Raw genomic sequence first — 17,191 nt, 5'->3', positions numbered from 1 at the left:
TTCCTGGTTTTGTATCCCACAGTGTCTTTCAAACGGCAGCTTTGGTGTTTTCACTGATTTCCAGCCCTCCATCTAACTTTTGAAAGTTACTTTGACAGAGCTGGGCTCAGTCCGGCACACAAAATGTTTTCAATTTGGCTGGTTAGCAGAAAGCCTCTGTACGGCAATGGATAGCGCATTGGACTTCTAGGAGAGCTTGTTGAAGAGATTCAAAGGTTGTACGTTTGAGTCACACTAGAGTCAAACGTAATTTTTTTGTCTCCTCCTTCCCTGAACAATGGAATGGAAAGAGTGATCTGATACAAAATAGCAAATGGTCTTATCCTTGAGTTCCCAACCCTATTCACCAAAGGACCTATATTTCACACCTACATAATTGTCTGACGTGTCAATTTTGTTGGAGTCCGTATCTTATCTCTAACACGTTTCTCTGGTGCTTTTCGGTTAGCGCATTAGGCCTGTCAGCCAAAAGTTGGTGGAATGAGCACACCCAAGACCAACCTTCTTTTTGTTCAGCTTTTCCCTCACCTGTCAGAACCGGTGGCCAAGTTTCTGAACTTGTCTATGCATTTTGACTGGAACCATGTCTTAGTTGGTTGTTGTACCTCTCTAGTAAAGTGGAGTTCCTGGTTTTGTATCCCACAGTGTCTTTCAAATGGCAGCTTTGGTGTTTTCACTGATTTCCAGCCCGCCATCTAACTTTAGAAAGTTACTTTGACAGAGCCGGGCTATGTCCCGCACACGAAAAATGGTCAATTTGATTTATTAGCAAATTGGATCTGTGGCGCAATGGATAGCGCATTGGACTTATAGGAGAGATTGTTGAAGAGATTCAAAGGTTGTGGGCTAGAGTCAAACATACTTTTTCTGTCTCCTCCTTCCCTGAACAATGGAAAGGATAGAGTGATCTGATACAAAATTGCAAATGGTCTAATCCTTGAGTTCCCAACCCTATTCACCAAGGGACTTCTATTTCACACCTACATAATTGTCTGACGTGTCAATTTTGTTGGAGTCTGCAACTTATCTCTAACACATTTCTCTGGTGCTTTTCAGTTAGCGCATTAGGCCTGTCAGCCAAAAGTTGGTGGTATGAGCACACCCAAGACCAACTTTCTTTTTGTTCAGCTTTTCCCTAACCTGTCTGGGCCAAGTTTCTGAACTTGTCTATGCATGTTGCCTGGAACCATGTCTTAGTTGGTTGTTGTACCTCTCTAGTAAAGTGGAGTTCCTGGTTTTGTATCCCACAGTGTCTTTCAAATGGCAGCTTTGGTGTTTTCACTGATTTCCAGCCCGCCATCTAACTTTAGAAAGTTACTTTGACAGAGCCGGGCTATGTCCCGCACACGAAAGATTTTCAATTTGGTTTGTTAGCAGAATGGCTCTGTGGCACAATGGATAGCGCATTGGACTTCTAGGAGAGATTGTTGAAGAGATTCAAAGGTTGTGGGTTCGAGTCCCACTAGAGTCAAACATAATTATTTTTCTCCTCCTTCCCTGAACAATGGAATGGAAAGAGTGATCTGATACAAAATAGCAAATGGTCTAATCCTTGAGTTCCCAACCCTATTCACCAAGGGACCTATATTTCACACCTACATAATTGTCTGATGTGTCATTTTTGTTGGAGTCCGTAACTTATCTCTACCACATTTCTCTGGTGCCTTTCGGTTAGCGCATTAGGCCAGTCAACCAAAAGTTGGTGGTATGAGCACACCCAAGTCCAACCTTCTTTTTGTTCAGCTTTTCCCTCACCTATCTGAACCGGGGGCCAAGTTTCTGAACTTGTCTATGCATGTTGCCTGGCACCATGTCTTAGTTGGTTGAAGTACCTCTCTAGTAAAGTGGAGTTTCTGGTTTTGTATCCCACAGTGGTTTTAAAAGGGCAGCTTTGGTGTTTTCACTGATTTCCAGCCCGCCATCTAACTTTAGAAAGTTACTTTGACGGAGCCGGGCTATGTCCCGCACACGAAAAATGGTCAATTTGGATTGTTAGCTAAATGGCTCTGTGGCGCAATGGATAGCGCATTGGACTTCTAGGAGAGATTGTTGAAGAGATTCAAAGGTTGTGTGTTCAAGTCCCACTAGAGTCAAACATAATTTTTTTGTCTCCTCCTTCCCTGAACAATGGAATGGAAAGAGTGATCTGATACAAAATAGCAAATGGTCTTATCCTTGAGTTCCCAACCCTATTCACCAAAGGACCTATATTTAACACCTATAGAATTGTCTGACATGTGTCAATTTTGTTGGAGTCCGCAACTTATCTCTAACACGTTTCTCTGGTTGCATTAGGCCAGTCAGCCAAAAGTTGGTGGTATGAGCACACCCAAGACCAACTTTCTTTTTGTTCAGCTTTTCCCTCACCTGTCTGAACCGGGGGCCAAGTTTCTGAACTTGTCTATGCATGTTGCCTGGAACCATGTCTTAGTTGGTTGTAGTACCTCTCTAGTAAAGTTGAGTTTCTGGTTTTGTATCCCACAGTTGTTTTAAAATGGCAGCTTTGGTGTTTTCACTGATTTCCAGCCCGCCACCTAACTTTAGAAAGTTACTTTGAAAGAGCCGGGCTATGTCCCGCACATGAAAAATTGTCAATTTGGGTTGTTAACAAATTGGCTCTGTGGCGCAATGGATAGCGCATTGGACTTATAGTGAGAGATTGTTGAAGAGATTCAAAGGTTGTGGGTTCGAGTCCCGTTAGAGTCAAACATACTTTTTCTGTCTCCTCCTTCCCTGAAAAATGGAAAGGAAAGAGTGATCTGATACAAAATTGCAAATGGTCTAATCCTTGAGTTCCCAACCCTATTCACCAAGGGACTTCTATTTCACACCTACATAATTGTCTGACGTGTCAATTTTGTTGGAGTCTGCAACTTATCTCTAACACATTTCTCTGGTGCTTTTCAGTTAGCGCATTAGGCCTGTCAGCCAAAAGTTGGTGGTATGAGCACACCCAAGATCAACTTTCTTTTTGTTCAGCTTTTCCCTCACCTGTCTGAACCGGGGGCCAAGTTTCTGAACTTGTCTATGCATGTTGCCTGGAACCATGTCTTAGTTGGTTGTTGTACCTCTCTAGTAAAGTGGAGTTCCTGGTTTTGTATCCCACAGTGTCTTTCAAATGGCAGCTTTGGTGTTTTCACTGATTTCCAGCCCGCCATCTAACTTTAGAAAGTTATTTTGACAGAGCCGGTCTATGTCCCGCACACGAAAGATTTTCAATTTGGTTTGTTAGCAGACTGGCTCTGTGGCACAATGGATAGCGCATTGGGCTTCTAGGAGAGATTGTTGAAGAGATTCAAAGGTTGTGGGTTCGAGTCCCACTAGAGTCAAACATACATTTTTTGTCTCCTCCTTCCCTGAAAAATGGAAAGGAAAGAGTGATCTGATACAAAATTGCAAATGGTCTAATCCTTGAGTTCCCAACCCTATTCACCAAGGGACTTCTATTTCACACCTACATAATTGTCTGACGTGTCAATTTTGTTGGAGTCTGCAACTTATCTCTAACACATTTCTCTGGTGCTTTTCAGTTAGCGCATTAGGCCTGTCAGCCAAAAGTTGGTGGTATGAGCACACCCAAGATCAACTTTCTTTTTGTTCAGCTTTTCCCTCACCTGTCTGAACCGGGGGCCAAGTTTCTGAACTTGTCTATGCATGTTGCCTGGAACCATGTCTTAGTTGGTTGTTGTACCTCTCTAGTAAAGTGGAGTTCCTGGTTTTGTATCCCACAGTGTCTTTCAAATGGCAGCTTTGGTGTTTTCACTGATTTCCAGCCCGCCATCTAACTTTAGAAAGTTATTTTGACAGAGCCGGTCTATGTCCCGCACACGAAAGATTTTCAATTTGGTTTGTTAGCAGACTGGCTCTGTGGCACAATGGATAGCGCATTGGGCTTCTAGGAGAGATTGTTGAAGAGATTCAAAGGTTGTGGGTTCGAGTCCCACTAGAGTCAAACATACATTTTTTGTCTCCTCCTTCCCTGAACAATGGAATGGAAAGAGTGATCTGATACAAAATAGCAAATGGTCTAATCCTTGAGTTCCCAACCCTATTCACCAAGGGACCTATATTTCACACCTACATAATTGTCTGACATGTATAAATTTTGTTGGAGTCCGTAACTTATCTCTAACACGTTTTTCTGGAGCTTTTCGGTTAGCGCATTAGGCCTGTCAGCCAAAAGTTGGTGGAATGAGCACACCCAAGACCAACCTTCTTTTTGTTCAGCTTTTCCCTCACCTGTCTGAACCGGTAGCCAAGTTTCTAAACTTGTCTTTGCATGTTGTCTGGCACTTTGTCTTTGTTGGTTGTAGTACCTCTCTAGTAAAGTTGAGTTTCTGGTTTTGTATCCCACAGTGTCTTTCAAATGGCAGCTTTGGTGTTTTCACTGATTTCCAGCCCGCCATCTAACTTTAGAAAGTTACTTTGAAAGAGCCGGGCTATGTCCCGCACACGAAAAATTGTCAATTTGATTTATTAGCAAATTGGATCTGTGGCTCAATGTATAGCGCATTGGACTTATAGGAGAGATTGTTGAAGAGATTCAAAGGTTGTGGGTTAGAGTCCCGCTAGAGTCAAACATACTTTTTCTGTCTCCTCCTTCCCTGAACAATGGAAAGGAAAGAGTGATCTGATACAAAATTGCAAATGTTCTAATCCTTGAGTTCCCAACCCTATTCACCAAGGCACTTCTATTTCACACCTACATAATTGTCTGACGTGTCAATTTTGTTGGAGTCTGCAACTTATCTCTAACACATTTCTTTGGTGCTTTTCAGTTAGCGCATTAGGCCTGTCAGCCAAAAGTTGATGGTATGAGCACACCCAAGACCAACATTCTTTTTGTTCAGCTTTTCCCTCACCTGTCTGAACCGGGGGCCAAGTTTCTGAACTTGTCTATGCATGTTGCCTGGAACCATTTCTTAGTTGGTTGTTGTACCTCTCTAGTAAAGTGGAGTTCCTGGTTTTGTATCCCACAGTGTCTTTCAAATGGCAGCTTTGGTGTTTTCACTTATTTCCAGCCCGCCATTTAACTTTGGAAAGTTACTTTGACAGAGCCGGGCTATGTCCCGCACACGAAATATTTTCAATTTGGTTTGTTAGCAGAATGGCTCTGTGGCACAATGGATAGCGCATTGGACTTCTAGGAGAGATTGTAGAAGAGATTCAAAGGTTGTGGGTTCGAGTCCCACTAGAGTCAAACATAATTTTTTTGTCTCCTCCTTCCCTGAACAATGGAATGGAAAGAGTGATCTGATACAAAATAGCAAATGGTCTAATCCTTGAGTTCCCAACCCTATTCACCAAGGGACCTATATTTCACACCTACATAATTGTCTGACGTGTCAATTTTGTTGGAGTCCGTAACTTATCTCTACCACATTTCTCTGGTTCCTTTTGGTTAGCGCATTAGGCCAGTCAACCAAAAGTTGGTGGTATGAGCACACCCAAGTCCAACCTTCTTTTTGTTCAGCTTTTCCCTCACCTGTCTGAACCTGGGGCCAAGTTTCTGAACTTGTCTATGCATGTTGCCTGGCACCGTGTCTTAGTTGGTTGAAGTACCTCTCTAGTAAAGTGGAGTTCCTGGTTTTGTATCCCACAGTGGTTTTAAAATGGCAGCTTTGGTGTTTTCACTGATTTCCAGCCCGCCATCTAACTTTAGAAAGTTACTTTGACAGAGCCGGGCTATGTCCCGCACACGAAAAATTGTCAATTTGGTTTGTAAGCTAAATGGCTCTCTGGTGCAATGGATAGCGCATTGGACTTCTAGGAGATGATTGTTGAAGAGATTCAAAAGTTGTGGGTTTGAGTCCCACTAGAGTCAAACATCATTTTTTGGTGTCCTCCTTCCCTGAACAATGGAATGGAAAGAGTGATCTGATACAAAATAGCAAATGGTCTAATCCTTGAGTTCCCAACCCTATTCACCAAGGAATCTATATTTCACACCTACATAATTGTCTGACGTGTCAATTTTGCTGGAGTCCGTAACTTATCTCTAACACATTTCTCTTGTACTTTTCGGTTAGCGCATTAGGCCAGTCAACCAAAAGTTGGTGGTATGAGCACACCCAAGTCCAACTTTCTTTTTGTTCAGCTTTTCCCTCACCTGTCTGAACCGGGGGCCAAGTTTCTAAACTTGTCATTGCATGTTGCCTGGCACCATGTCTTAGTTGGTTGAAGTACCTCTCTAGTAAAGTGGAGTTCCTGGTTTTGTATCCCACAGTGTCTTTCAAACGGCAGCTTTGGTGTTTTCACTGATTTCCAGCCCGCCATCTAACTTTAGAAAGTTACTTTGACAGAGCCGGGCTATGTCCCGCATACAAAAAATGGTCATTTTGGTTTGTTAGCATAATGGCTCTGTACGGCAATGGATAGCGCATTGGACTTCTAGGAGAGCTTGTTGAAGAGATTCAAAGGTTGTACGTTTGAGTCACACTAGAGTCAAAACTAATTTTTTAGTCTCCTCCTTCCCTGAACAATGGAATGGAAATAGGGATCTGATACAAAATAGCAAATGGTCTAATCCTTGAGGTCCCATCCCTATTCACCAAGGGACCTATATTTCACACCTACATAATTGTCTGACGTGTCAATTTTATTGGAGTCCGTAACTTATCTCTACCACGTTTCTCTGGTGCTTTTCGGTTAGCGCATTAGGCCTGTCAGCCAAAAGTTGATGGTATGTGCATGCCAAAGTCCAACTTCTTTTTTGTTCAGCATTCCCCTCACCTGTCTGAACTGGGGGCCAAGTTTCTGAACTTGTCTATGCATGTTGCCTGGAACCATGTCTTAGTTGGTTGTTGTACCTCTCTAGTAAAGTGGAGTTCCTGGTTTTGTATCCCACAGTGTCTTTCAAATGGCAGCTTTGGTGTTTTCACTGATTTCCAGCCCGCCATCTAACTTTAGAAAGTTACTTTGACAGAGCCGGGCTATGTCCCGCACACGAAAGATTTTCAATTTGGTTTGTTAGCAGAATGGCTCTGTGGCACAATGGATAGCGCATTGGACTTCTAGGAGAGATTGTTGAAGAGATTCAAAGGTTGTGGGTTCGAGTCCCACTAGAGTCAAACATAATTATTTTGTCTCCTCCTTCCCTGAACAATGGAATGGAAAGAGTGATCTGATACAAAATAGCAAATGGTCTAATCCTTGAGTTCCCAACCCTATTCACCAAGGGACCTATATTTCACACCTACATAATTGTCTGATGTGTCATTTTTGTTGGAGTCCGTAACTTATCTCTACCACATTTCTCTGGTGCCTTTCGGTTAGCGCATTAGGCCAGTCAACCAAAAGTTGGTGGTATGAGCACACCCAAGTCCAACCTTCTTTTTGTTCAGCTTTTCCCTCACCTATCTGAACCGGGGGCCAAGTTTCTGAACTTGTCTATGCATGTTGCCTGGCACCATGTCTTAGTTGGTTGAAGTACCTCTCTAGTAAAGTGGAGTTTCTGGTTTTGTATCCCACAGTGGTTTTAAAAGGGCAGCTTTGGTGTTTTCACTGATTTCCAGCCCGCCATCTAACTTTAGAAAGTTACTTTGACGGAGCCGGGCTATGTCCCGCACACGAAAAATGGTCAATTTGGAATGTTAGCTAAATGGCTCTGTGGCGCAATGGATAGCGCATTGGACTTCTAGGAGAGATTGTTGAAAAGATTCAAAGGTTGTGTGTTCAAGTCCCACTAGAGTCAAACATAATTTTTTTGTCTCCTCCTTCCCTGAACAATGGAATGGAAAGAGTGATCTGATACAAAATAGCAAATGGTCTTATCCTTGAGTTCCCAACCCTATTCACCAAAGGACCTATATTTAACACCTATAGAATTGTCTGACATGTGTCAATTTTGTTGGAGTCCGCAACTTATCTCTAACACGTTTCTCTGGTTGCATTAGGCCAGTCAGCCAAAAGTTGGTGGTATGAGCACACCCAAGACCAACTTTCTTTTTGTTCAGCTTTTCCCTCACCTGTCTGAACCGGGGGCCAAGTTTCTGAACTTGTCTATGCATGTTGCCTGGAACCATGTCTTAGTTGGTTGTAGTACCTCTCTAGTAAAGTTGAGTTTCTGGTTTTGTATCCCACAGTTGTTTTAAAATGGCAGCTTTGGTGTTTTCACTGATTTCCAGCCCGCCACCTAACTTTAGAAAGTTACTTTGAAAGAGCCGGGCTATGTCCCGCACATGAAAAATTGTCAATTTGGGTTGTTAACAAATTGGCTCTGTGGCGCAATGGATAGCGCATTGGACTTATAGTGAGAGATTGTTGAAGAGATTCAAAGGTTGTGGGTTCGAGTCCCGTTAGAGTCAAACATACTTTTTCTGTCTCCTCCTTCCCTGAAAAATGGAAAGGAAAGAGTGATCTGATACAAAATTGCAAATGGTCTAATCCTTGAGTTCCCAACCCTATTCACCAAGGGACTTCTATTTCACACCTACATAATTGTCTGACGTGTCAATTTTGTTGGAGTCTGCAACTTATCTCTAACACATTTCTCTGGTGCTTTTCAGTTAGCGCATTAGGCCTGTCAACCAAAAGTTGGTGGTATGAGCACACCCAAGTCCAACCTTCTTTTTGTTCAGCTTTTCCCTCACCTGTCTGAACCTGGGGCCAAGTTTCTGAACTTGTCTATGCATGTTGCCTGGAACCATGTCTTAGTTGGTTGTTGTACCTCTCTAGTAAAGTGGAGTTCCTGGTTTTGTATCCCACAGTGGTTTTAAAATGGCAGCTTTGGTGTTTTCACTGATTTCCAGCCCGCCATCTAACTTGAGAAAGTTACTTTGAAAGAACCGGGCTATGTCCCGCACACGAAAAATGGTCAAATTGGTTTGTTAGCTAAATGGCTCTGTGGCGCAATGGATAGCGCATTGGACTTCTAAGAGAGATTGTTGAATAGATTCAAAGTTTGTGGGTTTGAGTCCCACTAGAGTCAAACATAATGTTGTTGTCTCCTCCTTCCCTGAACATTGGAATGGAAAGAGTGATCTGATACAAAATAACAAATGGTCTAATCCTTGAGGTCCCAACCCTATTCACCAAGGGACCTCTATTTCACACCTACATAATTGTCTGACATGTGCCAATTTTGTTGGAGTCCGTAACTTATCTCTACCACGTTTCTCTGGTGCCTTTCGGTTAGCGCATTAGGACTGTCAGCCAAAAGTTGATGGTATGTGCATGCCAAAGTCCAACCTCTTTTTTGTTCAGCTTTCCCTCACCTGTCTGAACTGGGGGCCAAGTTTCTGAACTTGTCTATGCATGTTGCCTGGAACCATGTCTTAGTTGGTTGTTTTACCTCTCTAGTAAAGTGGAGTTCCTGGTTTTGTATCCCACAGTGTCTTTCAAATGGCAGCTTTGGTGTTTTCACTGATTTCCAGCCCGCCATCTATCTTTTGAAAGTTACTTTGACAGAGCTGGGCTCAGTCCGGCACACAAATTGTTTCAATTTGGCTGGTTAGCAGAAAGGCTCTGTACGGCAATGGATAGCGCATTGGACTTCTAGGAGAGCCTGTTGAAGAGATTCAAAGGTTGTACGTTTGAGTCACACTAGAGTCAAACCTAATTTTTTTGTCTCCTCCTTCCCTGAACAATGGAATGGAAAGAGTGATCTGATACAAAATAGCAAATGGTCTAATCCTTGAGTTCCCAACCCTATTCACCAAGGGACCTATATTTCACACCTACATAATTGTCTGACATGTGTCAATTTTGTTGGAGTCTGCAACTTATCTCTAACACATTTCTCTGGTGCTTTGCGGTTAGCGCATTAGGCCTGTTAGCCAAAAGTTGGTGGTATGAGCATACCCAAGACCAACTTTCTTTTTGTTCAGCTTTTCCCTCACCTGTCAGAACCGGGGGCCAAGTTTCTGATCTTGTCTATGCATTTTGACTGGAACCATGTCTTAGTTGGTTGTTGTACCTCTCTAGTAAAGTGGAGTTCCTGGTTTTGTATCCCACAGTGTCTTTCAAATGGCAGCTTTGGTGTTTTCACTGATTTCCAGCCCGCCATCTAACTTGAGAAAGTTACTTTGAAAGAACCGGGCTATGCCCCGCACACGAAAAATGGTCAATTTGGTTTGTAAGCTAAATGGCTCTCTGGCGAAATGGATAGCGCATTGGACTTCTAGGAGAGATTGTTGAATAGATTCAAAGTTTGTGGGTTCGAGTCCCACTAGAGTCAAACATAATTTTTTTGTCTCCTCCTTCCCTGAACACTGGAATGGAAAGAGTGATCTGATACAAAATAACAAATGGTCTAATCCTTGAGGTCCCAACCCTATTCACCAAGGGACCTCTATTTCACACCTACATAATTGTCTGACATGTGTCAATTTTGCTGGAGTTCGTAACTTATCTCTACCACATTTCTCTGGTTCCTTTCGGTTAGCGCATTAGGCCTGTCAGCCAAAAGTTGATGGTATGTGCATGCCAAAGTCCAACCTCTTTTTTGTTCAGCTTTTCCCTCACCTGTCTGAACTGGGGGCCAAGTTTCTGAACTTGTCTATGCATGTTGCCTGGAACCATGTCTTAGTTGGTTGTTGTACCTCTCTAGTAAAGTGGAGTTCCTGGTTTTGTATCCCACAGTGTCTTTCAAATGGCAGCTTTGGTGTTTTCACTGATTTCCAGCCCGCCATCTAACTTTAGAAAGTTACTTTGACAGAGCCGGGCTCAGTCTGGCACACAAAATGTTTTCAATTTGGGTTGTTAGTATAATGGCTCTTTGGCGCAATGGATAGCGCATTGGACTTCTAGGGGAGATTGTTGAAGAGATTCAAAGGTTGTACGTTTGAGTCACACTAGAGTCAAAACTAATTTTTTAGTCTCATCCTTCCCTGAACAATGGAATGGAAATAGTGATCTGATACAAAATAACAAATGGTCTAATCCTTGAGTTCCCAACCCTATTCACCAAGGGACCTATATTTCACACCTACATAATTGTCTGACGTGTCAATTTTGATGGAGTCCGCAACTTATCTCTACCACTTTTCTCTGGTGCCTTTCGGTTAGCGCATTAGGACTGTCAGCCAAAAGTTGATGGTATGTGCACACCAAAGTCCAACCTCTTTTTTGTTCAGCTTTTCCCTCACCTGTCTGAACTGGGGGCCAAGTTTCTGAACTTGTCTATACATGTTGCCTGGAACCATGTCTTAGTTGGTTGAAGTACCTCTCTAGTAAAGTGGAGTTCCTGGTTTTGTATCCCACAGTGTCTTTCAAATGGCAGCTTTGGTGTTTTCACTGATTTCCAGCCCTCCATCTAACTTTTGAAAGTTACTTTGACAGAGCTGGGCTCAGTCTGGCACACAAAATGTTTTCAATTTGGCTGGTTAGCAGAAAGCCTCTGTACGGTAATGGATAGCGCATTGGACTTCTAGGAGAGCTTGTTGAAGAGATTCAAAGGTTGTACGTTTGAGTCACACTAGAGTCAAACCTAATTTTTTTGTCTCCTCCTTCCCTGAACAATGGAATGGAAAGAGTGATCTGATACAAAATAGCAAATGGTCTAATCCTTGAGTTCCCAACCCTATTCACCAAGGGACCTATATTTCACACCTACATAATTGTCTGACATGTGTCAATTTTGTTGGAGTCCGCAACTTATCTCTAACACATTTCTCTTGTACTTTTCGGTTAGCGCATTAGGCCTGTCAGCCAAAAGTTGGTGGAATGAGCACAGCCAAGACCAACCTTCTTTTTGTTCAGCTTTTCCATCACCTGTCTGAACCGGGGGCCAAGTTTCTAAACTTGTCTTTGCATGTTGCCTGGCACCATGTCTTAGTTGGTTGAAGTACCTCTCTAGTAAAGTGGAGTTCCTGGTTTTGTATCCCACAGTGTCTTTCAAATGGCAGCTTTGGTGTTTTCACTGATTTCCAGCCCGCCATCTAACTTTAGAAAGTTACTTTGACAGAGCCGGGCTATGTCCCGCACACGAAAAATGGTCATTTTTGTTTGTTAGCATAATGGCTCTGTGGCAAAATGGATAGCGCATTGGACTCCTAGGAGAGCTTGTTGAAGAGATTCAAAGGTTGTACGTTTGAGTCACACTAGAGTCAAAACTAATTTTTTAGTCTCCTCCTTCCCTGAACAATGGAATGGAAATAGTGATCTGATACAAAATAACAAATGGTCTAATCCTTGAGTTCCCAACCCTATTCACCAAGGGACCTATATTTCACACCTACATAATTGTCTGACGTGTCAATTTTGTTGGAGTCCGCAACTTATCTCTAACACATTTCTCTTGTACTTTTCAGTTAGCGCATTAGGCCAGTCAACCAAAAGTGTGTGCTATGAGCACACCCAAGTCCAACCTTCTTTTTGTTCAGCTTTTCCCTCACCTGTCTGAACCGGGGGCCAAGTTTCTGAACTTGTCTTTGCATGTTGCCTGGCACCATGTCTTAGTTGGTTGAAGTACCTCTCTAGTAAAGTGGAGTTCCTGGTTTTGTATCCCACAGTGGTTTTAAAATGGCAGCTTTGGTGTTTTCACTGATTTCCAGCCCGCCATCTAACTTTGGAAAGTTACTTTGACAGAGCCGGGCTATGTCCCGCACACGAAAAATTGTCAATTTGGTTTGTTAGCAAAATGGCTCTGTGGTGCAATGGATAGCGCATTGGACTTCTAGGAGAGATTGTTGAAGAGATTCAAAGGTTGTGGGTTCGAGTCCCACTAGAGTCAAACATAATTTTTTTGTCTCCTCCTTCCCTGAACAATGGAATGGAAAGAGTGATCTGATACAAAATAGCAAATGGTGTAATCCTTGAGTTCCCAACCCTATTCACCAAGGGACCTATATTTCACACCTACATAATTGTCTGACGTGTCAATTTTGTTGGAGTCCGCAACTTATCTCTACCACTTTTCTCTGGTGCCTTTCGGTTAGCGCATTAGGACTGTCAGCCAAAAGTTGATGGTATGTGCACACCAAAGTCCAACCTCTTTTTTGTTCAGCTTTTCCCTCACCTGTCTGAACTGGGGGCCAAGTTTCTGAACTTGTCTATACATGTTGCCTGGAACCATGTCTTAGTTGGTTGAAGTACCTCTCTAGTAAAGTGGAGTTCCTGGTTTTGTATCCCACAGTGTCTTTCAAATGGCAGCTTTGGTGTTTTCACTGATTTCCAGCCCTCCATCTAACTTTTGAAAGTTACTTTGACAGAGCTGGGCTCAGTCTGGCACACAAAATGTTTTCAATTTGGCTGGTTAGCAGAAAGCCTCTGTACGGTAATGGATAGCGCATTGGACTTCTAGGAGAGCTTGTTGAAGAGATTCAAAGGTTGTACGTTTGAGTCACACTAGAGTCAAACCTAATTTTTTTGTCTCCTCCTTCCCTGAACAATGGAATGGAAAGAGTGATCTGATACAAAATAGCAAATGGTCTAATCCTTGAGTTCCCAACCCTATTCACCAAGGGACCTATATTTCACACCTACATAATTGTCTGACATGTGTCAATTTTGTTGGAGTCTGCAACTTATCTCTAACACATTTCTCTGGTGCTTTTCGGTTAGCGCATTAGGCCTGTCAGCTAAAAGTTGGTGGTATGAGCACACCCAAGACCAACTTTCTTTTTGTTCAGCTTTTCCCTCACCTGTCTGAACCGGGGGCCAAGTTTCTAAACTTGTCTATGCATTTTGACTGGAACCATGTCTTAGTTGGTTGTTGTACCTCTCTAGTAAAGTGGAGTTCCTGGTTTTGTATCCCACAGTGTCTTTCAAATGGCAGCTTTGGTGTTTTCACTGATTTCCAGCCCGCCATCTAACTTGAGAAAGTTACTTTGAAAGAACCGGGCTCATGCCCCGCACACGAAAAATGGTTTCAATTTGGTTTGGTAAGCTAGAATGGCTCTCTGGCGGCAATGGATAGCGCATTGGACTTCTAGGAGAGATTGTTGAAGTAGATTCAAAGTTTGTGGGTTCGAGTCCCACTAGAGTCAAACATAATTTTTTTGTCTCCTCCTTCCCTGAACACTGGAATGGAAAGAGTGATCTGATACAAAATAACAAATGGTCTAATCCTTGAGGTCCCAACCCTATTCACCAAGGGACCTCTATTTCACACCTACATAATTGTCTGACATGTGTCAATTTTGCTGGAGTTCGTAACTTATCTCTACCACATTTCTCTGGTTCCTTTCGGTTAGCGCATTAGGCCTGTCAGCCAAAAGTTGATGGTATGTGCATGCCAAAGTCCAACCTCTTTTTTGTTCAGCTTTTCCCTCACCTGTCTGAACTGGGGGCCAAGTTTCTGAACTTGTCTATGCATGTTGCCTGGAACCATGTCTTAGTTGGTTGATGTACCTCTCTAGTAAAGTGGAGTTCCTGGTTTTGTATCCCAGAGTGTCTTTCAAATGGCAGCTTTGGTGTTTTCACTGATTTCCAGCCCGCCATCTAACTTTAGAAAGTTACTTTGACAGAGCCGGGCTATGTCCCGCACACGAAAAATTGTCAATTTGGTTTGTTAGCATAATGGCTCTGTGGCGCAATGGATAGCGCATTGGACTTCTAGGGGAGATTGTTGAAGAGATTCAAAGGTTGTGCGTTCGAGTCACACTAGAGTCAAAACTAATTTTTTAGTCTCCTCCTTCCCTGAACAATGGAATGGAAAGAGTGATCTGATACAAAATAGCAAATGGTCTAATCCTTGAGTTCCCAACCCTATTCACCAAGGGACCTATATTTCACACCTACATAATTGTCTCACGTGTCAATTTTGTTGGAGTCCGCAACTTATCTCTACCACTTTTCTCTGGTGCCTTTCGGTTAGCGCATTAGGCCAGTCAGCCAAAAGTTGATGGTATGAGCACACCCAAGTCCAACCTTCTTTTTGTTCAGCTTTTCCCTCACCTGTCTGAACCGGGGGCCAAGTTTCTGAACTTGTCTATGCATGTTGCCTGGAACCATGTCTTAGTTGGTTGAAGTACCTCTCTAGTAAAGTGGAGTTCCTGGTTTTGTATCCCACAGTGTCTTTCAAATGGCAGCTTTGGTGTTTTCACTGATTTCCAGCCCTCCATCTAACTTTTGAAAGTTACTTTGACAGAGCTGGGCTCAGTCCGGCACACAAAATGTTTTCAATTTGGCTGGTTAGTAGAAAGCCTCTGTACGGCAATGGATAGCGCATTGGATTTCTAGGAGAGCTTGTTGAAGAGATTCAAAGGTTGTACGTTTGAGTCACACTAGAGTCAGACCAAATTTTTTGGTCTCCTCCTTCCCTGAACAATGGAATGGAAAGAGTGATCTGATACAAAATAGCAAATGGTCTAATCCTTGAGTTCCCAACCCTATTCACCAAGGGACCTATATTTCACACCTACATAATTGTCTGACGTGTCAATTTTGTTGGAGTCCGCAACTTATCTCTAACACATTTCTCTTGTACTTTTCGGTTAGCGCATTAGGCCTGTCAGCCAAAAGTTGGTGGTAATGAGCACAGCCAAGTCCAACCTTCTTTTTGTTCAGCTTTTCCATCACCTGTCTGAACCGGGGGCCAAGTTTCTAAACTTGTCTTTGCATGTTGCCTGGCACCATGTCTTAGTTGGTTGAAGTACCTCTCTAGTAAAGTGGAGTTCCTGGTTTTGTATCCCACAGTGTCTTTCAAATGGCAGCTTTGGTGTTTTCACTGATTTCCAGCCCGCCATCTAACTTTAGAAAGTTACTTTGACAGAGCCGGGCTATGTCCCGCACACGAAAAATGGTCATTTTTGTTTGTTAGCATAATGGCTCTGTGGCAAAATGGATAGCGCATTGGACTCCTAGGAGAGCTTGTTGAAGAGATTCAAAGGTTGTACGTTTGAGTCACACTAGAGTCAAAACTAATTTTTTAGTCTCCTCCTTCCCTGAACAATGGAATGGAAATAGTGATCTGATACAAAATAACAAATGGTCTAATCCTTGAGTTCCCAACCCTATTCACCAAGGGACCTATATTTCACACCTACATAATTGTCTGACGTGTCAATTTTGTTGGAGTCCGCAACTTATCTCTAACACATTTCTCTTGTACTTTTCGGTTAGCGCATTAGGCCAGTCAACCAAAAGTGTGTGCTATGAGCACACCCAAGTCCAACCTTCTTTTTGTTCAGCTTTTCCCTCACCTGTCTGAACCGGGGGCCAAGTTTCTGAACTTGTCTTTGCATGTTGCCTGGCACCATGTCTTAGTTGGTTGAAGTACCTCTCTAGTAAAGTGGAGTTCCTGGTTTTGTATCCCACAGTGGTTTTAAAATGGCAGCTTTGGTGTTTTCACTGATTTCCAGCCCGCCATCTAACTTTGGAAAGTTACTTTGACAGAGCCGGGCTATGTCCCGCACACGAAAAATTGTCAATTTGGTTTGTTAGCAAAATGGCTCTGTGGTGCAATGGATAGCGCATTGGACTTCTAGGAGAGATTGTTGAAGAAATTCAAAGGTTGTGGGTTCGAGTCCCACTAGAGTCAAACATAATTTTTTTGTCTCCTCCTTCCCTGAACAATGGAATGGAAAGAGTGATCTGAATCAAAATAGCAAATGGTGTAATCCTTGAGTTCCCAACCCTATTCACCAAGGGACCTATATTTCACACCTACATAATTGTCTGACGTGTCAATTTTGTTGGAGTCCGCAACTTATCTCTACCACTTTTCTCTGGTGCCTTTCGGTTAGCGCATTAGGACTGTCAGCCAAAAGTTGATGGTATGTGCACACCAAAGTCCAACCTCTTTTTTGTTCAGCTTTTCCCTCACCTGTCTGAACTGGGGGCCAAGTTTCTGAACTTGTCTATACATGTTGCCTGGAACCATGTCTTAGTTGGTTGAAGTACCTCTCTAGTAAAGTGGAGTTCCTGGTTTTGTATCCCACAGTGTCTTTCAAATGGCAGCTTTGGTGTTTTCACTGATTTCCAGCACTCCATCAAACTTTTGAAAGTTACTTTGACAGAGCTGGGCTCAGTCTGGCACACAAACTGTTTTCAATTTGGCTGGTTAGCAGAAAGCCTCTGTACGGTAATGGATAGCGCATTGGACTTCTAGGAGAGCTTGTTGAAGAGATTCAAAGGTTGTACGTTTGAGTCACACTAGAGTCAAACCTAATTTTTTTGTCTCCTCCTTCCCTGAACAATGGAATGGAAAGAGTGATCTGATACAAAATAGCAAATGGTCTAATCCTTGAGTTCCCATCCCTATTCACCAAGGGACCTATATTTCACAACTACATAATTGTCTGACATG

At 42.9% G+C, this 17,191-nt stretch overlaps 7 non-coding genes across 7 annotated transcripts; all 7 read left to right on the top strand.

Moving 5' to 3' along the window:
- The first annotated feature begins 1,380 nt into the window (after positions 1-1,380).
- On the top strand, positions 1,381-1,471 carry trnar-ucu (transfer RNA arginine (anticodon UCU)). Its single transcript is given in 2 exon segments — positions 1,381-1,417; positions 1,436-1,471. It is a non-coding gene; the product is annotated as a tRNA-Arg (tRNA).
- A 1,143-nt stretch (positions 1,472-2,614) lies between these two features.
- On the top strand, positions 2,615-2,706 carry trnai-uau (transfer RNA isoleucine (anticodon UAU)). The gene is given in 2 exon segments: positions 2,615-2,651; positions 2,671-2,706. It is a non-coding gene; the product is annotated as a tRNA-Ile (tRNA).
- Positions 2,707-5,109: 2,403 nt separating this feature from the next.
- On the top strand, positions 5,110-5,200 carry trnar-ucu (transfer RNA arginine (anticodon UCU)). Its single transcript is given in 2 exon segments — positions 5,110-5,146; positions 5,165-5,200. It is a non-coding gene; the product is annotated as a tRNA-Arg (tRNA).
- Positions 5,201-6,979: 1,779 nt separating this feature from the next.
- On the top strand, positions 6,980-7,070 carry trnar-ucu (transfer RNA arginine (anticodon UCU)). Its single transcript is given in 2 exon segments — positions 6,980-7,016; positions 7,035-7,070. It is a non-coding gene; the product is annotated as a tRNA-Arg (tRNA).
- Positions 7,071-8,214: 1,144 nt separating this feature from the next.
- Positions 8,215-8,306, top strand: trnai-uau (transfer RNA isoleucine (anticodon UAU)). Its single transcript is given in 2 exon segments — positions 8,215-8,251; positions 8,271-8,306. It is a non-coding gene; the product is annotated as a tRNA-Ile (tRNA).
- A 4,276-nt stretch (positions 8,307-12,582) lies between these two features.
- trnar-ucu (transfer RNA arginine (anticodon UCU)) lies at positions 12,583-12,673 on the top strand. Its single transcript is given in 2 exon segments — positions 12,583-12,619; positions 12,638-12,673. It is a non-coding gene; the product is annotated as a tRNA-Arg (tRNA).
- Positions 12,674-16,332: 3,659 nt separating this feature from the next.
- Positions 16,333-16,423, top strand: trnar-ucu (transfer RNA arginine (anticodon UCU)). The gene is given in 2 exon segments: positions 16,333-16,369; positions 16,388-16,423. It is a non-coding gene; the product is annotated as a tRNA-Arg (tRNA).
- Positions 16,424-17,191: the final 768 nt, after the last annotated feature.

Source organism: Salvelinus alpinus, chromosome 13, assembly GCF_045679555.1.
Source record: "Salvelinus alpinus chromosome 13, SLU_Salpinus.1, whole genome shotgun sequence".
NCBI classification, from domain to species: Eukaryota; Metazoa; Chordata; class Actinopteri; order Salmoniformes; family Salmonidae; genus Salvelinus; species Salvelinus alpinus.
The sequence above is the reverse complement of the archived record's forward strand: the minus strand, read 5'-3'. Positions and strand labels throughout refer to the sequence as shown.